At 41.2% G+C, this 21449-nt stretch overlaps 1 protein-coding gene across 8 annotated transcripts in view; it reads right to left on the bottom strand.

The window, feature by feature from the left end:
- Positions 1–21449, bottom strand: part of MAPKAPK3 (MAPK activated protein kinase 3) — a 135156-nt gene that overhangs the window by 20404 nt on the left and 93303 nt on the right. The window lies entirely within an intron of this gene.

Below are 21449 nucleotides of genomic sequence, written 5' to 3' on the forward strand. Positions count from 1 at the left end.
AGGGATAAAACCAGGGTAGGCACAGGTGGGTCATCACTAAATCTTTCACTTTCCTGCTTTTATTTCAAATCCAGCTCAGGCTATTAGAAATTAAATCTGCTTGGAGGCTTCATTGAAACAAACTGTCATCCCGATTCCTGCAAAGCTGTCAAAACTGCTACCACAGTTGGCATTAACTGGCATCTCCATCAGTGCTCAGGTAGACAGCCAGTCCCAGAGGTGGGTTTCTCCAAGTTAATAATAGAGCACAGCCAAGTAGCACCATTTTGGAACACTCCTGCCCGTGGTATCTAATCCTTTCACTCAACCTACTGAGTATCAGGGTTTTACTGTCCACACTGAAGGACCCTTCCCTATCCACCTCTTCTCTCCAGTCTTCCAATCTCTACTTGGCTTATCTTTTGAAATGGCAAAAGCTACAACAGATCTTTGGTACCTTGCCAGCGTAAGCGAGAATGAAGAGGACTCAGAGAGGACTGCTTGCATGTGGTGTCAGAGTCACACTCTGAAACCAATTTCCTGCTGACACACAAGGCTTCCAATTTCTTAAGCACATGTTTTAAGGGGGAAACAGGAGGAAAGAGTAGAATGGACAAAGATAAAAAGAACAGGTTAACAGAGACATGTGCTCTTTTGTAAGAGTTTGCACACTGGTCGTAAAGGAAATCTGCTGAAAAATTTAGCTCTCCGAGCACTCCTGCTTCTCCATCCCCAGTGAGCGCACTCCACATAAATATTATTTTGCTCCAAGCCTCTTTCCTGCAGTGAATCAACTAGGTCTCTCAAAAATAACTTTGGTGTGGTTCTGAATTTTATTTATTGTAGCAGTATTCAAATTACCAGCAGGCACTCAATATGACTCTACAACCTGAGGTAAATAAATGAGACATACCACTATTAATACTCTAATTACACATGCATCTAGCCATTCACGCTGCAAAGGTCAACTGTCTTTGTTCATAAAATGTTAGTAGAGATATGGCAAGTACAACTGAAATGGCAAAGCAGTGGGCCAGTATACATTTCAAAGATATCCCCTTGCACACATGAGGCTAGCATAAAAGGCAGGCGCAAAAACAAGCAAAAAATGCCCATGAAGAAAAGCTACTGTCCTGATAAATACTCTGATAATATTACATGAATCTACTTGAACTGCAGTGCCAAAAGTATGCAACTGTACATTCAATACTATGTGGTATATATAGATTTAAATAAAAAGCATGCTATGCATTTTTCTACATCCATAAGATTACTTTGCATTTTAATACTGCATTTGCTCTGCTGTGTGGATGGAAAAATAATTCTTACTGGCACCTTAAGATTCCAGTTACACTCAGTTATGACAGGCTACAAACCAGCTACATGCAGCTTTTGTTTTATTCAAAATATTGCAACTGTATTTTAAAAGAAAAATAAATCACCAACAGCTACTAACATGCTGTTACCAGACAAGAACATCCTCAAATGCTTGTTTACACAAGAAGGCCTAGAGATCATCTCCTCTCTCCACCTTTTCCTTATGACAACTTCTACCACAAAACGCTGCCATTTAGCCAGCACTGACAACTGCATTCAATACCTGCAGTCAATATTCAGCGTCTGGGGAGACCTGCTGCAAAGCCCTTTTGCAGACACACTACAAAACATCCTTTCCTTCCTTGATTCTTTATTATGCATATTATGACCATCTGAGATGAAACAAAATTGGGAAGTGCTCTAGAGGTCTTTCCACCCTTCGTTTTAAAACCTCCCTTTCTCTGGGGATAGGCAGAAATGCAGGATGAATAGGCAAGCCACAGGATTTGTGTTCACACTCTTTCGATGTCTGATCTTTGGTCTGTAGGACCTTGATATGGCTTTGCTCCGTGCTGAGATGCTCTTCACCACCAAAACCATCGTCTCCTTCCTCGGAGCAGGATTTTGACTGTAGTGCCCACATGCACACAGCACAGGACACCCAGCAGCTGTGGCACCTAAAATTCAGGATGTTCAGCCTGACATACCAACATTGCAAGTATGCCTATAGCATACTCAGGTGACCAGCATAATGCAAACCCTCCTATGGCATAAATACCTACCATAAATTGGGATTGTGATTAAAATAAAATAATCTGTAGCTCTACCACTATCTTTACTCTTCCTAAATTTCTGAGCTGAGGAAAAGGAAATCTAAAATCCCAGCTGAAAATTATGACACTTTTACTTTGTGGTTTCACTCTAGTGCCTGATACGAGGTTTGCCTTTGAAAGGGAAAAGAAAAAAAAGAGGAAGAAAAACCTCCACAAAAACTTCACTCCTGCCAGCTATGAGTTCATAAATTCTGATAACAAGGATTCAGGTGAATTGGCTTCAGTAATTCATACATCTGAATCCTTGGCTGGTCAAAAGTAACTGAGCCTGCTTGTAAAACTTTGCTGTTTAAGAAAATTCCAGCAGTACAAAATGCCGTGGCACCTCCTCAGATCACAAGCCCATCAAACTTTCCCTCTGATTTGACTTTAGCTACTCATAGAACACTAAAACAAATTCAAGACTATAATCCTCATCTTCTAGGTATCTAACACCTTTATATGCTTGAATCAAAGCATATAAAAGATCACTTAAATCTTTGAGACATACACTGCGGCCAATAGTTTTGCTACACTGCCACATTGAAATTTCCCACAATGAGGATAACATCTTGCCTGTACAGGATTCAGAGCTGTCTTGGGGACCAATCTGAGACCGAGACACAGATTTCCACAGGAACTATGGCCATCACAAAAACCTCTCTCATTTGGTTTTTTAAGTGCCCTTTGTATTTCCTGACCTTTGCCTTTCTCCTGTGCAGTGGCTGTGATGCAGCAATGCCTCCAAAAAACATATTGGCACTTTTCATGGTCATGAAATAGGATGGAATGTATATCTGCCAGGATGTGACCCCCTCACACGCTTCCCGATATAGACAGCCACAGTTGCTAAGTTCCATTTTAACCACCCCTCATACCCCCCTCCCAATAATATGACATTTTTGTTTTATATACAGTCTTACACTTTTGTTTTTCTTAAAAAAAGAAAAAAAACACACACAAAACCCCCCAACAACATACCTTATTACTCTAGTAGTAATAGCCATTGCACTTTACACACATTTTCCACAGGAAGAAGGGGAAAGAGCAAACATCACAAATGTTATTCAGAGTGCTTAATGATCATTTCAGTGCTAACTGCCATGAAACCCACCTGTACAGCTGTGTGGGACAGCAGGACAATGATACCAAGATTAGCGAGGCATGGCACACCTTTATTGGAGCAGGATGTGACAGAAGGCACAGACCAGAAAAAAGAAGTCCAGAGAAGACCCAAGTCTGATGTTCCCTTTCCTAGTCTTCATGCAAATAAGCAGTATCAAAATTAACACAGAATTGATAATACTGAACAAGGTAGAAGCAAAAATTAGCAACATGTTTAATCTCATTAACCACAGATAACAGTAGCTCCAACCTGTGCTGCCCCCCAGCCTTTCTCTATATTTCTTGCATGTGTGACTACAGTCATGAAGATTAAATCACTGAAGAACTCCCAGGAAGGCTTTGACATCCTTCCCCAATACACAGAGGCTCTTTGGGGTGCACGCTGGATTCATGCTGTAGGCACTTTCCATGCATCTGTCTTCTCACTCTGCTCTGCACCCCAGCCCCACTTTTTGACAGTTAATACCTTAATGAGCTTCCCCCCGCAACTGCAGCTACGTTCTCCTCTACGGCCCCACCATTTGGCAGCAGAATTCAGAATGAAGATACCATCCCCTCATACCACTGCCCACACACCCTAACTCCCTTTTAGCTGACTTCCCCTCCCCTTCCACATGAATTTAAGATTGTCATCCATGCATGCAAAGCTTGACAATATGCCGACCCCAGGCCAGTTCTTTCTCATATATTGCTGTTCTTCCTCTTCTTTCACATTTCCTTTCTCTACACCCACATTTCTGCTTTCTGTCACATAACCTACCAGGCCAAGCCGTGCCTCTCTCCTCTGTTGCACCACCTAGCTCAAGTATTCCTAAATCATCCAAACACAAGAACCCAGAAATAAGCAAAGAACTTTCAAATCTTCCTTCTCCCATTCCACAGGGCTCATCTACTTCTCCTAAGCACCACCTTAAGAGGAGACTTGCTAAATCCCAGACATCAGTGGCACTGACAGCAACCATGCCTCATGTCCCTCACAGAAGAGATACTGAGATTTCACCCAGTTCTTGGGAATCTAACTGGAGTGACTCTGGCCAGCATAACGTCAAACACTCACTCCCTGAAACCTGTGGGAACTTGACTTGTCTTCAAAAATAAAACAAAGCCCTAAAATCTTCAGCAAGGACATCTGTAAGATTTCTCTAGTGCTTCAAATCACTGCTATATATGTTTTCACACTCATGTTTGTACAAGCTCTGCTGTTGGCATTTTCAAGCAAAGATCTATATCTATTTCTAAGTCAGAATTCAGCAGATAGCTCAGCAGTTGATGGTTTAAAGGTCCATCAGGCATAAAGACCCCTGGAACTGCTTATTGTGTACAGCAAAGATATGACAGAGAATGGTGTGACTGTGAATGGAAACAAAACCATGCAGCATTCAGCAGAGGCTAGAAATGCAAAGGAAGGCATTAAAAGAAAGAGGAAAGTAAATTGCTCTCCCAAGACTTCTTGTGCTTATTTGACTGAATATATATGCTAAAGCCAAGTAAACTATTACACAGGAAAGAAAAGAAAAGAAATAAACTGGGGGAAGGGGGAATTCAACAGATGGATTCAACATAAGCAAGTGACAGTGCAGTAAAACTGTTATTTATGTTGCGATTCTCATTGATTCATTTTGCTCGGTGCACTAGCTCAGCCACCCAGGGTTACAGCTCTGCTTCGCCAGAACAGCATCAGAATCTAGTAATCAAAAACATTACTTTTCTCCCAAGCCCCACAGCACACTCCTGGAGCAGCTAATGCCTTACAGCACTCACTACTTCATTAAGTGCTCTTTAATATCCAGGATGCTGGAAACACACACTTCCTAGAACACAACTGGGAGCTGCCAGTTCATACACAGCGTAAAAGTCCTTCCCCGTTCCTTTCAGAAACCCTCAAGAAACACCATGCAAGCTGCCTTTAAGGAAGATCCCCTCACCACATAAATGCTCCATCCTTCTCATCTAAAACCATCCTGAGCCACAGCTCCCCCTCTTCATCCAAACCTGCTCAGTTATTTGCCCAGCCCATCCAGACTCCCACCCTGCCTGGTCAAGCACCACACCCCTGGAGGCTCTCCTTTAACAGCCGAGAACTTCTGCTAGCACCTGAGGAGTCACTGCTCCCAGCTACTCCATGCAAGCAGACTTTATTTCCTCTAAGCTCTGGAGGGCATGGAACATCTTTCCATTTTGCTGCCCACTTAGTTTCAGTTTTTAGCCACCTAGCCTCTCTCTAAAGATTTTCCCTATACCAGGATATGCTGTGGAGTGCGAGGTAGGGGCAGAGGGCTCCCTCTCCAAAGTCCATGTCCCATTTCTTTGGCAGATGTTAGAGAGAACTGCTTCACACTCCCTGCAACCAGATGACAGAAAGCAGTCAGACAGTACAAAGGTAGAACAGAGTGGCTTAAATGGAAGAGTATTTTTTTGCCAAAATCAAGAGCATTTCCTTCACATTCCTGAATAGATTTCCTCTCCGCTCCTGCATTGTGTTGGCTGCCTCATGACTACACGTGCAAAAGGAAGAGGAGGAGGACCCCAAGAATACTTGGAAGTCTAACGTTTTGATGTCTCAGCTAAAGCGGCGTCATGCTGAGGACTGCACAAGGGTCAGAAAAATGAGATGTAGCAAAAGCACTGCTGAACAAAAATCATTCCAGGAATTTCAATCCTCTTCATCTTTCCAAGCCGAAACATACATCTGTTTCCCTCTCTTAAGAGACACTGTCCTTTCCCCCCCCTCTCCCTGCAGCAGTATCTGCTGGTGGTACACTGCAACGCTGGCTCATTTCCACAAGTCAGCGTGCCTGAAAGAGAGAAGTCTGGGCTTGACGAAGGGGGAGGAGGGAGTGAGAAAGCTGTAGCAATGGAGAAAAGGGACTCAGAAGATCTTTCTGGCCTAAAGTCACCTGCCCGATTCCAACTAACATTAGTAGTGTGGAAGCAGCTGCCCCATGAAAGTGTTAAAGACTCCTGAGGTGATGATTTCACAGAAGCAATGTGCCATCCAGTATCATTCTCCTAGACGTGACACATCAGGGAATCAGGAAAACATACCCGCACTAAAGCCATGTTAACAGAGAAACAGATTGTCTGAGCTGTGCAGCTGCTGGTCTCTCAACAGAGCTGATTCAACACTTCACAGCAGGCAGTGGCAAGGGGAGAAGGCACTCAGCCATGATGCTCTTCCCATCAGTCGGGAAGACAGATCCCCAAGTGGAGACAGGAAGGGTAAGGGAAATTTACAGATTTTGAACATCATGCAGCACTCCATAAGACCTGGATGATGCCTGCTTAATATGCAGGATTTTGTCCAAGACCTGTCAGGTGGTGGTAATTTCAACTTTCATGGGTTAATCCTTCTCCGATCACCAAAAATGCTTGTGTGTTTATTTATATACGGCCACATAACACTTTTACAAGCAGTGGCCACTTTGAAAACCTTTAGAAACCATTTCTTGGTTTCTCTTCACCATTTGATAATCATGTGTCATAAGATGAAGAAGGGGGTTATTTGTCCAAATTCACAGGCACACTTGCGACCCTCCTGCCCCCCATTAGTTACTAATGGCAGTTATAAGGGCTGCTCACAACCAGCAAGAGACCAGCTCTGAAGAGCACCCCAGCATCCCTACCACCGCAAGCTGCTTGACTCTCATTGCTCTGTTTTGGGTGAGGGAGGAGAACCCCTGAAGGTCTGGTGAAAGAACATCAAGACAGTGATCATTATACAACTATGCAGTACAAGCTCAACCAGGTCAAATGCGATCACTTTCAAAACACTTCTTAATACTAAATGATGATACTAACTATTGAAGAATCTGAAGACATTTTTCAAACCTTAGTGCATTAAACCTTAAAGCTCCTGAAGTCTCAGTTTCTTCTTAGCAGTTGACTATTCTAAACTAAGAAGCCGTGATATTTTGAACATGGGGGGTGCTCTGCCAGAATTCATAATTATCCATCACTAGCTGTACCTCCAACTGCAAAATTAAACTATTTTAGTTTTGACTAAAATTTTCCACATGAAAATATACAACAGATTGGTAGAAAAGCATTCTTAGGTCCTGGAAAGAACTGCTGTTCAAAACCTGATTTGTTCAAAAGCTGATTTGCCTGTAAAGTCTGGGTGCAGAAATCCACTTCCAGATCCTTGCTCTGCCTGAATTAGATCAGGGTCTTCCACTTCACTACCTGAGTCCTTACAGCTCTTACAGAGAACTCTTTGCTTGTCTACAGTGTGCTATGTCTCCCAGTTTCCACTACTGAAACACAAGTTAGCAAAGTAGGGACATAGCCCTGAATTTCTCAGATCCCAACTGAGTGGGAACCACTGTCTATTTTGGGTTGGGTATGGCTATTCTCATTTCTCATGAGGAGTTCTAAAAGCTCCTGGGTGCTTCTAAATGTGGGGAATACAAATTTTTGTATTCAACAAAGTTTTCACACAGTCAAAATACCATTTCCTTTTCAGTTTTAAGGGAGGTATTTCTCAAAACAATTATCACAAAAGAAAGGAAAAGGTGAGCCTTAGCAAGAAAACCTCCTCAGGGGTACATGCACTCATTACATGCAGCATGAGGGGGGTTCAGAAGAGAGCCTAAGAAAACAAGACACCCCTAAGACAAGTTTCACGAATGCTGGCAGAACTGGAGAGCTGCACCAGGACTCTCATGGGGTCTCTGGGGGATGCCATGCGATAGCTGCACTTGGTTTCTAGAAGATACACTGACATAGCAAGCACTACTGGAAAAATATTATTGCTCATTTCCCAAAGGACCGTTACATAAATACCTATGCCTGTTTCGCTCATTTATCCCTGTGAGCCTTAGGTGAAAAGATCACAAGGACTTGGAATATGAAAGTGAAGCCTTTTCATAACTCTGCAACATGCTTACCAAGGCAATTTCTAATAAAGGGTGTTTCAGCCTCTGTATCAGAAAGAAAAATTCTCTTGCCTTTTGAGAAAGATGGAATAAGGGTTGGCTGCAGAAACATGACTGAATTCTGGATGCCTACTCAAATGACTAAGTGCATATTTTTCATGACCCCAATTCTGGCTACACCACAATAGCACCAAGTAAAAAAAAAGAAAAGCAACCAACCTTATTGATAGGTTCAGTATAGCTAAAGAGAGATCCATGCTCACCCACAGGTTACAAGTCTGATGAAATGTTATAAAGCATACAGCTTCAGATTTGAATAAAGCAATTATTTAGGGAAGCTAAACTAAACAAAAACCCATCCAAGAATGTGCATCAAATGAAGTGAGCAACAGAGCTCACCGTCCTCCTTCAGCCGCATGTCTGGAAACTTGAAACTGTCACGTTTAGCCACAACCCATAATCCCACCTCATGGTCTGCCCAAAAAAGGCCTGACTGCAACTTTTAAAGGTGCACAGCCTACATGTCTTTGGAAGCTTGTAAATAAACGCTACCCCGCCTTTGAGCTCCGTTCCCCTTGACAACCTTGCAGGCCTTGGCCATGAATCCCCTGCTGTTTTGCAATATATGCAGTAGCGTTGTTCTCTAGTAGATACAGCCACCCAGTTGTCTTACCTTGCAAAAGGTACAAAACCCAACAAATATCTGGCAGAAGCCAAAGACAGAAAGATATTTAAATCCCAGAATCCAGCAGTGCTCTCTAGCACTTCAAAGGTGAACTTTAAAGGTTCCATTCTGCAAAAATACTATCAAATTTAAAGATTTCAGATTTATAGGTTATAAATACTCTATAGTGTTGTAGATTCTTGCTGTACTCCGCAGTCCAGATTTCATCTAGGGCACATTTGATAACATCATCTCCTTTGACTATGCAAAACCTTCCAAAAAACATTTGTTGCTGCCTGTCCCAAAATTCAGGACACCCAGTCAGTAGTCACAGTCCTCTTCCTATCTTTGCCAATCTCCATGCTGTTAGCCTGTAAATACAGTTGCCATAGATATCCTTATTATCAATAACCTATTGTGTTCAGTGTGTGTTCATTATATATTGTACGTTTAGCTCAGTTTTTATTATTTGGGTAAAGTTAGCATAGAAGCTCACTGTGGTAGTCGTACCAATTTAACACACGAACGAAAGCAGACATCGCATGCACAGTCCCGTGTCTTCCCTCCCTCTGCCCTAGCCCCTGTGGAGCCTCCTGTCTTCTCCTGCAATACCCTAATATGGGCTCTTTTCACTGCTCAGAACATGCAGGGCTGTGGGTTTAAAAACTCCCAAGTGATGTTTGGATTTTTCAGATACATTAATATTCTTTTACGTAGCTAAGCTGTCAAAGCCATGCCACTAAATATTAAAAGGGAAAACACAGCCTATATAGCTTATTTTCCCACCAGGAAGATTCGCAGTGTTTGTTGTAACTGCTACACACACCTGGAAGCGTCTGTAAAAGAAACTGCATGGCAATTCAAAAACCTGAAGTTCTGATCCAGTCTAGGCAAGTGAGGTAACTTTTGTAAAACAAGGTGAAGAAAAAGAAATGAAAGTTGAATTCTCCTCTTTGCATATTCCTGACCAAAAAAAAAAAAAAAAAAAAAAAAAAAAAGAATTAGCAGTAAAGCAGGCAAGGCCCAGGTTGCAGTTCTCACTGAAAAGGCTTCAGTGGAAGAGAGGAAGAATAGTGACAGTTTATTGGAAGTGATTGATAGTAGAAGTAAAAATAACCCTACCAGCAGCTGAATTTCTGAGAAGTGTTTATTGAAACCTGTTGTGCGATACAGTCTTTACATGTTGCGTGGACTGCAAGTTTTCTGCAGCTCATGGCCCTGGAAAGTGCCTGTAAGATTACACCATGGATTTTTCTGACACAATTATTTACATACACATGTTGCCTATATGAACTACTGTGGCATGGTTAAGAGGCTATGCTCTTGCCATTAAGAGACTGGACTCGGGAATCTCAGATCCTTTTCTAGGTCACAGACTTCTTTTGGGACAAAAACTGTCTCTGGATGTCACTTTCCTCACGTTTTACTGCAATGGGGTGCTTTTGGCACAAATTGTTTGAGAATCTCCAACACAGAGATGACAGAAGCTGTAACAAATCCTGATAATATAAATTCTGTGCATACAGCATAACTTAGCAATTTCATCATTCTGTTGTTTCTCTAAATTGTTTTCCCTAAACATTTAATACCCCCTCAATAAATACATAATAAATAAAATGTTGCAGATGAAAAAAGAACCATTATTCTATCTTTTCCTTGCTATCAACAGGCCTCTGTGATAATTAACAAAAACAAAATACAGATTTCATAATATGATTAAAATTGCCCTTTTAGACCTTCTAATGTTAGTGAATTCCAGGATTAAGGTGCTTGAGTAACCTGAATATTACTCCCTTTGTCTGTATGTATTAAACGCAGTATTATTATACACTATTCCTCCCTCTTCAACTTCATCCTTAAAACAGTCAGAGCACAATCTGAACCTGTTCGGGATGCAAGTCAGGATGCAGAGTGACAGGAACTGCTATCTGTAGCCTCTCCCACCTCCTCTTCATCATTTTACATGGAATGAAACTGGAAACTTAATATAAGAAAGAAGGGTCTTGTGGTTACCACAGCTGAATGCTACTCTCAAAAATCTGGATTCTACTCTTGTCCCTTTCTGATGTCTTGTGCAATGCTCAGGAAGTCAACTGAACCAAACAGCTAGTCACTAATTGCCTATACCTCATTTCTTAGAAGCCTGAACTGCAGCCTCATTTGCAAAAGTCCTGGGCACTCCCAGCTCTAACAGAGCTTGGGTCTAAAAAGCTTGGCTTCAGTTAAAGTGCAATCTGCTACTCAGTACACTGAGGAGGAGTCGGGGGGTGATCCAAAACACAAGCCACCCTCATCCGAGGTATTTCAAATCGAGCTCCCAAAATTCAGTGGATACTTTTACTCGTAGAAGTCTACCCTATTCCTCTGCTCCCCATACGTGAAGTAGGGACAATACAAACGTACCATAAAGCAATGTTGTGAAAGTAACAGTGATCCAGCCATTATAGTGAAAACACCACAAAGCACAACCAGGAGGAAATGAAAAAAAAATCTGTTTTCAGAGTAGGTCTAAAATAACCTGAAGTAAAGAAGCCTCGTCCATATGCTGAACAATGACAATGAAACCAGCTGTTGAAACCAATCATTTAACAATTTAATAATTTTGTCTGTGCACCAAAAAAGGCTGAAGTGTAGTAGAAAATACAGAGTGCAAGATAGTCAAGGGATATACATAGCATGGATCCTGACATTTACTACATGTGGATGCTCAGTTTCCCAACCCAAAACTGCTACTTGAAGAAGGAGTTTTATGTATGTGAGAGAGATTGTCTAGTTTTTGTGGTGGTTTTTTTTTTAGCAACAGCAAAGAACCCTGAAAATAACAAATCCCCTATGCATCTTCATACTGACATCCCTCATGACTTATCTGCAGAGCTAATGCTCACATGTCTACTGCACTTAGCCAGTTAGCTCTCTGCTCTCTGCCAGTTAGCTAAAAAAGTAGCTAATGACAATAACAGAATATAACAACTGTGGATAAACAAGAGGGTGTAAAACATTTTCTACCAATGAGTTCTACAGCTACTTGATGACTGGAGAGAAACCAGGAAACTAGGAGATTCTGGGATGCCATCCTGCTTGGAGGGGTGGGCACTATCCTAGGCAGCTTTCTATTTATCTTCGGGGGGGGGGGGGGGGGGGGGAACCAAAAAACCACCACAACCCTAAACAAACAAACAAACCAACCAAAAAAACCCCCTAAAACCACACCCAACCCTCCTGCTGGTCCCACCTGCACCTCTGACCCCTTGCCTTAATCCCATCATCCTCTCCTACCAAGCCTCATCACCCAACGAGCTCTTTTCCCACCCCTTGAAACTAGTACCAGACCCCTTACTCAGTCAGCTCTTCCTTGGTTCCTGTGGTCTCTACGTCCAAATCCCAGACTCCAGCTACGTTTCTTCCCCCTCCCCATTCTCCATCCCTCAGCTCCCTGTCTCTGCCTCTCTGTCAGGGCTCCTCATCCAAACTCAGCCTTGACCCTCTGCTCCCCATCCATCATCTTATTGCGCCTGTCTCTGCGTCCTGGCTGCTCCTTCAGCAATGCTTCCCTCAGCAGATCTCATTCTCTACCACCTCCAGGCCCCAGCTTCTCTGCTCCCCATTCTCTCTGCTGGTACCCAGCAGATCTCTGTTCCTCTCTGCTTTTGGGGACAGTCGGAGAGTCAAAGGCCAGAGTAGAGATTGCTTTCTTAGTACCTGTGTCCAGAGCCAGGATAGATTTCAGTAGCACAAGGATTCAATCCCTGGAAAATACCTGCTTCGCTGTAGTCTGCGGCACGCCCAGCGCAAATGCATTTTTGGGAAAGTCAACTGTTAAAACTGAACACATCTCTACTAACCATTAAAGATTTAGAATTTGGCTGAACTTGGGCTGACAAGAACTTGGAACTTGTCACTAAAGGTGACAAGGCAAGACACCCCTAGAACAAAATTCACCCCTCAATAAACTTCAAATCCAAGTAACAGGCAAATCACGAGAAACTTAATTTGTATCTTATGTAGGCAAAACAGTTTTTCCTCTAGTCTTACTACTTGAAATGGTTGAAAAATTTCTGCCAAAACAACTCTTGCAAAACTATTTCTGTTCAGCACAGGAAATACCATCCTTCAAGTCTGTCAGAATATTAAGACAAGAGAGGCCATGTAGAACAAAGCAATCCCACCAGGAAGCTAAGCTATAAGCCCTGCCTACAGGCAAGTGCTTCTGTCCAGCCCAATTCTGCATCTTTCCAGACGCACAGTAGAGTTCCCTGCTAAGAGCACTCATAGCATTGACCTCACAATATCATCATTTTTCCTGACGTCTATTTTTTTTGCTTTTTACATGAGATTTATCACATTAGTCACAGTCCTGATGTCTTCACCAAGATAAACTGCTCTCTTAACTTAACAGATATTTTGCCTGAGCAAGGACTCAGGAGCAAGAACTTTGGTGGTTATTTTTGTTTATTTCTACAACTAACTCTGATACTGTCTGAGAAGCTAATTACATCGAACAGTAATCAGTATTTTATCTGAGATGCCTTTTCCAGATACTGTCTTCAAACCATATATATTCAGCTTTCATCATTGCTCACCCTTGCAAACACCCATTGTCCAGAACAATCTACTTTTGGAACAATCAGATAGTTGATGTTTCCCTGTCTTTCTTGATAGGCGGTTATCTGTCACTTGACGCTGAAATTTGCAGGGTGCAGATGGTAGTTCCATCCACACATTAAGTAGTGTAACTTTTACTGTAACTTCTTCCTTTGCTTTGTTCAAATGCAGCCGCATTTTTCTAGGAAGACTGGGTGTAGTAAAGAACCAAAGACTTTCTAATTTTATTAATGCCTGCTCAATCCAATAATCAAAACTAGGCATTATCTTTATTTCACCGTTACATTACATAAAATTGCGCCACTACATTGCTTTTAAAAAAATGTCATTTTCTACTACTCTGATTTTGGTTTATTTTAATTAAAATCAATAATTCTTAGACTCATTTATCCAATTGCACTCCTCTTTCAGCAATGGTCATTATCTCTATGTCTTTCCATCCCAGTATACTTATTAGTTGTTTTTGTTTTCCTCAGTTCTGCTGGGCAACACTAGATCATTTGCATGCCTTATTTCTTTGTTGTACAAAGTCTACGGATAAGTAATTTGCTGCCTCCTATTCTCCCATTTCAAACTAACAATAAAATGGGTGAAGTTAGAAGATATTTATTTCACGCTTCCTTACTTCTGGGGCAATTAACAACAAATTACATTTTAAGAATAGAAGAGAATTTTAAATAAATGTAGCCAAGCTAAAGAAGCCTGAGAGTATTTGGCCAATTCTGTGCTAGGCTTTTTATAATACTTACGCCTCTTGCTCCAGCAGAGAGACCCCAATTCAACAGCAACAGCAAGAAAGGGGAAGCAGGCTGATGTACAATGCGTAGAAGCAGCTTTTGGAGCAGCCACGCTTCCTGGAAGGCAGTGCTAACAGTTGGCTCATGTTTTCAATCAGCTAGCTTACAGACACCATATAAATCGTTACTGCTAGCACAGAATGAGAAGCTGTAACTTCAGGTTACAGAAGACTACAGTCTTTGATACCTGTATTCAATTTCAGTTTGCAGCCCTCACGCTAAGAGCTTGAGTTGGGCACGTCCTTATCACCTGTGGGGTCATCATCCCATATCATCCTTATCAGCTTACCTGCTCTTGCCCTTGTTCCTGGGTCACCTCACCAGAGAAGCGATTTGGGAGGTGATAAGGGAGACGCCATCCTGGAAGACTTATCTGACTACGTATTAAGGAAAACTCAGATTAGTGGAGAGCATGTGCATTGGAAGAACAGATACACACATCCCAGAATACTCCCTTGTTCTTGTGTAATCAAAGCCTGTCCTTTACAGGGAGTCATTCTGGGGCAGTGACTGTGCTGTTTACCCCACAACAGCTCTGTAGGTAGGCAGCCATGCTGCGCAGTGCAACACACATACTCATAATACAGCCTAGCAGGAAGCAGCCACAGGGACACTTCCCCAGTACTCTCCAAGCCTTTTAAAATTGCATGTAAAAGTAACAATTGCATGTAAAAAGCACTTTGGCCAAACAGTAGAAGTACTGGGTAAACATGCCTCATAGCTCCTCCAAGTCTCCCATAGGAGCACTTAAATCAGACAAAATAACTAGGTAAACTTTGGTATATTCTGCTGAGTAAAATCCTCATATATCCAAATTTTTCTCCTCACACATTTGGCAGATTTTAAGATGTAAATTATAATCCTGTGTGGATAGACAGGAAAATGTAAATGTTGAAACTGGAACATAGACCTCATGGGCCCAGTGTTAAATCACAGAAACTTGGGTTACTGTAGGGTCATCAGAAGCATAAATGCACTATAGTTATGTTGAACTGCAAAAGTAGCATTCCATCTATTTTGGGACTGCGTTTTCCTATATCCTTGATTTATATTATGCATGGAAGCCTGAGTATTTCCTGAAAATGGCAATGCTTACTGACTTCTATTTTCACAGCCAGTGAGAAAATAAATAAGGCCAAAACTGAATTCCTAATTCAAGCCAAACTCCAACAGACTTTTCAGGAAAAAAGGCAGAAACATTTTTGGTTTAGTTACTCATCCTACAAGTTTGATTTTGTTGTATATTTGTGGTTGCTAACAAGCCTCTAGTGGGCTACAGTTCCCAGTAATTAATGTTTATTTGTTCCCCTTTTCCTATATAATACAAATTTTGGCTCTCATGTTCTCACAAAAAGATGCAAACATGCAAAAAGGGCAAAACAATGTATTTTATTTTGAGCTAACAAGCTCTACAATTTCAGAAAACAGGAAACATGCAAATAATATACCAGAGCTTACATTTCTATATGACTAGTAAAAAAATATAAAAATAAGGAATCTTTAAAAACTAAGTAATTGGGGAGCATATCAACTGTAAAGAAAAAGCAGAGTAGAGAGATAACACACTTCTACCTGGCCTCAGAAAAAGTTCAAATGCAAATACTTGTTTTATTTTTAAAACAATTTTACTTTTTTTGTCTTCAGTGTATGCCTTATTAAATGAAAAATTAGATACTGAAAACTCCAAATTTAGTAGTTTGAAAAAAAGATTAACAACAAATTTAATCCTACCTCGGAAGTACAGTTTCTATTTATTGAATGCTAAATGGATCCGAGAGAAGAAAAAGGGAAAAATTATGAAGAGTGATGTCTCACAGATTACTTTCCCCTCATGATTTTTAATAATAAAATGGAAGTTTTGGGGTGGAAGGAAAAATTGACATTTACTGACATTTAGCAGTTAAAATGTAATCCTTCCAGAGAATGAATAGCAGAAAAAGGTGGGGGTGGAAGAGAAGGGAATCAACTTCTGCCCTGATTACACAGGAGAAAAAAGTTAAAAAGCATGGAATAAACTGACTGAAAGCACAAAACCACAAGTATTTGCAGATAAACCACGAGTATTTGCAGATTAAGTTCTCTCAAGCATGGAGGAGGATGTCACAAGTCCCAGGAATACTGATTTTGGGCACCCTAGAAATATTCCCTACAAAACATGCAGTCAGCTACAAACCATTAATGGTAATCAGTCATACTGAGCTGGAAGAGAGATCATTGCTTCTGATGTCTCAGTGGCAGTAATTAGCAACCAATACACACTAACACACAGCTCAGAATCTGCATAGGATTCTATTTATTTGTTTAGGAAAATGCTTTATAAATTTAATTAACCAATTTTAAAAAGCAAATAGAAAAGAAGAAAACCCCCACAAGTTTTGTAGCAGGGACCACCAATCACTCTATGTAAATGCAAGCTGCAATGCAAAACATTAGCCAAGATTTCTGTATGATCATGAGGCAAAACATGCATAGGAATCTAAAGGCTGACTACAGTCCAAAGGTGTAAGGTATTTAGATGAATAACTTGCAGATTTAGATTAAATGTGGTATGAAAGTGTAAATTATCTTGATTAAAGTTAATTTATTTTTAATTAAAGTTTAAGTATTATTTGAAGGCTTGAACAGACAGCTTAAGACAACTCAATGCAGCCTAATTTCTCAGTAGGGTCACCACATTAGAAAAGTCATTCCTCCTTTGAATCCTTTCAAGTTAAGTAGTTGAAATTGAGGGACCTTTACCCTGGTGAATTCTTTTATAAAAACACCTGATGTACTAGAGAGCTTTGAAAGATATTGTCCTTCAGAGAAGGTGAGGAACCTTTGGGTAATAAGAAGCAATCATAGAACAGAACCATATTAATAATATATTAACAGTGCTAATCTCAACCAAAGAGAATAAGCATTTAATGCTCTTGTGCACATAAAGTAGGGAGTAATGACATGCAGTTGTCTACCAGTAATCCCCCACGCAGCAGGAAACCAAGTGACGATGGAACACATTAGTGTTATTCATTTTTAATATAAACAGTGCAATGTTCCCCAGTGATGTAGGTGGTGTGTTGTGCACATGAGAAGTTGGTGAGTAGCAGTGATATTAACAATACCTTCCCCTACCAAGTCATCCCTATGTTAACTTGCCCAAATGCAAGTCAGTAGATCAATTTTAAAAGACAGAAATGACCATTTTGGTCTGCTGAGTCAGAGCATCCTCAAGAACCAGAGATGAAGAAATCCTATCTGGAACGCACATGACTTGCATTACAACATGGTTGTTCAGCACACAATACAAAGTCATAGCACACTGAATGGGCTCCAATGTTCGAGTTTAGAAGGTTTACATAAACAAACCAGAGAACACTGGTCTCCTCACGACCTTTGATGCTTGGGATAGATGGGAAAGATGACATGTGAGAAACTCCACATTCAGCAGTGTCATGGATGCTTTCCCATCCTATCCTTAGAGGATGGCCACACAGCCCTTTCTCACGCTGACTCTACCCAGGCTCCAAGCTCAAACCATTCTCCTTCTCCAAAACCGCCCTCCTGTGAAACATGCTTCTTTGCTTGTAGGATGCCGGCAAACTCCTGCTTTAGTTTTTAAATTAAACAGTCCTACACAGTTATTAGCTCATATTGCCAAAAATCAAGACTGTCACAGATACCAAGAACTAGTTTGGGGTATTTTGATTTAACAAAAAATTATTATTGCTGTGTTGGATGTTTTATTGAACCAACACTGGTGAGAACTTTCTCCATATTTCCCCTGTGAGACTTGGCTTTTGTGCACAAACACACAACATTGCAGTCATTCACCCTCCCTCACACCTCCACAACAGTGATTCAGACAGCAGAGAGGTGGGAAAGACTCAGAATTAATTGCTGTTGTATAAAGTCTTTTATCAATAATGTACATTGCTGTTTTCTCCTCCTCCCTACTGCAGTAACAGGTTAGTTTTTGTAGATCTTGAGTGTCATATCCCATTTTTCAACAGCAACAGGCATATAGCCCCAGCCCAAGTCAAGGCAGGCACAATCACCTGCCAAAATAGAGGCGTGCCTGGCAATCAGGGTTTCTGAAATGCAACTGGAACTAGAAGTCACTCTCACACTCCCTCCGCCCTCAAGAGGCCTTTAATCACAGCATCTCAGCAACAGGAAAAAGCTATTACAGAGCTGAGAGACTGGAGGAAAATTCCACTTGATACCAATCCACCAGAACTGAGACTGTTTCTAAGTTAATTGACCTTTCCTCATCCACCACTCTCACTTTGTCAGTCTGTTTCCCTGCACTCTGGTGCCAGAAATCCTGTGAGATGCTACTTTGTAGGTTTCCAAACATAAAGAAAATAAACTGAAAACCCACCCAACTAAACCTGATAAACCTGGCAAAACATCTAATTCCAGTAGACAAGACACAGCCTTCCAGAGTTTTTGCCCTTTATAAGAATGACTTGTGTACCACCAACTCCAATGCAGAGCCAGATACTTGTTAAGAAAGTGAGAAAAATAAACAGTAAGAATACAACCAGCTATCAAAAGCGGGTTGCGATTCTATTCTAAGTTGCAGGTACAAAGCTTAGTCTTTAAAAGTCATCAATAGGCATCCAAAAATTGAATTAAAACCGTATCTGCTTTTGGGTACATGATTTCATCATGTATTTGAGCCAGTTTAAAGCATTAACTTCCCATTTCTCTAAAGTTTCAGCTTCTGGTTTTAACTGTCTTCAGCAGTTGCTTTTTACCATAATTCCTATTAAAGGTGAAAATAAGCAGCAGAACGTGCCTGAAAAGAAGTTTCAACAACATTACACTGTTTGCATTTCCATGGGTCAAGTCTGGTGAAAGTGCTTTCCTGTCCTGCCCTTCATAAGGGGGGGGGGGGGAGGATCTAAATATGGATAGCAGTTGTGAAAAATCTGTCTCACTTTATGTTTACACCCTAGTTTAGACAAGAACAACTTACCCAGAAAGACACACCCTTACATGAAACTATTACGCAAGTAATGGACATTACCCAGAGCTACAGCCACCTGCAAAGCTGAGACCAAAGCTCCACCTCCCTCTCCTTGGACAGGAGGATATTTTACACCTGCAGCAGCAATACACTTAACACAAGAGAAGCAATAAGATGCCTTCTAAAGCTCAAAGTTTCATAATTACAGAATTGTCAGAATAAGTAATAAGTTGTAACAACAGGATCTAGAAGACCACAGCCAAATTTGTACAGTATGAAACTACAGGGTTTTTCTTCACATTTGCAATACTCAAGAGAAGTGCTGTTTTCTCTCAAGATCTTCACTGCATCACTACCACCCAGCTCCCGAGGCAATGGATTTCACAGGTTAACTATGTATTAGAAAATACTTTTAAACAATGCAATTTTCCAAGGTCAATAGGAGTGAGGCTTAGTTCCCACCGTAAGGGGATGGGTGCCTCAGAAAACTCATCCAAGCAGGTTTAATTGGAGCAGGTTTCACATTACTGGGCAAGGTAAAAGGACTGATCATTTTTCATGTTATCATTCATAAGCAGACACTGAACTTGGGTCAAAAAGAATAGTGCTCTACTCTATCACAAACTTACTGCTACAGGCTTTGCATGTATGCAAGTGCTATTTTGTTCACAGAAAAACTCTTTAAAAAGCAGACGACAGAGCAGCACCCTTCAGAACAGAGGGCTTGAAAGAACAGGAAGCTTCTAAGCATCAAGGAACCATCAAGCCTCGTCACCCTCCCAAGTGTCAGATTTTGACTGTAAATTGATTGGAAAGGGAGGAGTAGAACAAAATAAAAGGCTTTTACTCTTCACAAAGACAATGGAGACGTTGTACTGTAGCGTGGCTGCAGCAAGGGCCTCTACCGTGGTGAGGCAGCTGAGCCAGAAAATGCAGCCCCCTCCCTTCCCTACCTTCGAGCACTGACATCTTTGGTGTTAACAACTCCGTTGCTGTGGAAACCAGACTGCTTTGACAAAGCCACATTGACTAAAAGCAACATGTGGGAAAATGGAATAAGGCCCTGAGAGAAATTAATCCTTTACAAGAAAAATAAATACATACCTTTTTGGTTAAAAGTGAAGCAAGTAAAGGATAGTATTTCTCATCATTAGAGCTACAGGCAAGGAGAACACTGGTATGGCAGTACTAAATGCCAGGCCTTGTGGCACTGCAAATGGGATTTTAAAGACTCTTCATCCCTGAAATATATGGTAGATTTGATGCTAAGGAGTACACAGGAGTCCCACACAGAACACAGGTGTGCGAGGTGGCTGCTTCCTATCCAGTTTTTAACTGCTCTCCTTTGAAAACAAAACCAAAAACCAAATCCACCCCACAGTATAATAGAAACCAACTGCAGTTACAAATCACTACTCAAGTGCTTTCATAAGGGCTTACAGCTGATTCACACCTAGGCAAATTCCTCACCCCAGCCAAAATTTCACCACACAAGAAAGTTCAGTGGATGAAGAGCATGAGTCACTCCAAACCCTACTGTTTCCAAACAGTTTATATATTTTAGAAGTGCCATCCAAAAAAACAAACAAAAAAAGTTTCTCTCAGCTCTCCCCTTACAATGGGCTTAATAAATCTGTCCTCAGCCTTAGCTGACTCAGATCCCAGGAGCTGCCTTAGGGCCTGTTACTTGGAATGCCAGCGTACTTAAGAGAGTATTCAAGAAAAAAAAAAAAAAATCCTGGGAAAAAGCCCATGGAGAAGAGCCAGAGTTTGAACTGGCAAGACTTAAGATCTGTGAACAGTGCAACTTTAATAAGATTGGCTCCTTAGCCAGCACATCTGAAATTACTCGTAAAGATGGCACATTCAGGGTGGTTTGTTTTGGTTTTTTTAAGTAAGTTCAGCAAGCAAACTTTTCTGGAGGAAAAATTAATTTTACACACATTTAGTATTTGCTTTTTCTCTGAAAACAGGCCACGAAAGCTTCAGTGCAAAATGCCATATATTACAAAGATTCAGGAACTAGGAGGCCACGTGTGATTTACATGCTGAGCAAGAATTCTCTCCCCCTTCACTCCTGAGGTATTAAAATGCTGGAGCGTTATACCTTAATCTCAATTACAGAGCTTTGAATCATCTTAGGTACTTGGGAAGCCTGTGTAAAATACCACAATCCACACAGTTTATACACTCTCATCCAGACAGACTGCATCACCAGCTTTCACTGGTGATGATGGAAAGAAGTTCTGACGGTTTTCCAATTAAGTAAACAGGTCATCTACTCTCCACCTCCAACACTGGCCACATCTCTGCCACCTTCCTTTT

This window comes from Mycteria americana, chromosome 11, assembly GCF_035582795.1.
Source record: "Mycteria americana isolate JAX WOST 10 ecotype Jacksonville Zoo and Gardens chromosome 11, USCA_MyAme_1.0, whole genome shotgun sequence".
NCBI classification, from domain to species: Eukaryota; Metazoa; Chordata; class Aves; order Ciconiiformes; family Ciconiidae; genus Mycteria; species Mycteria americana.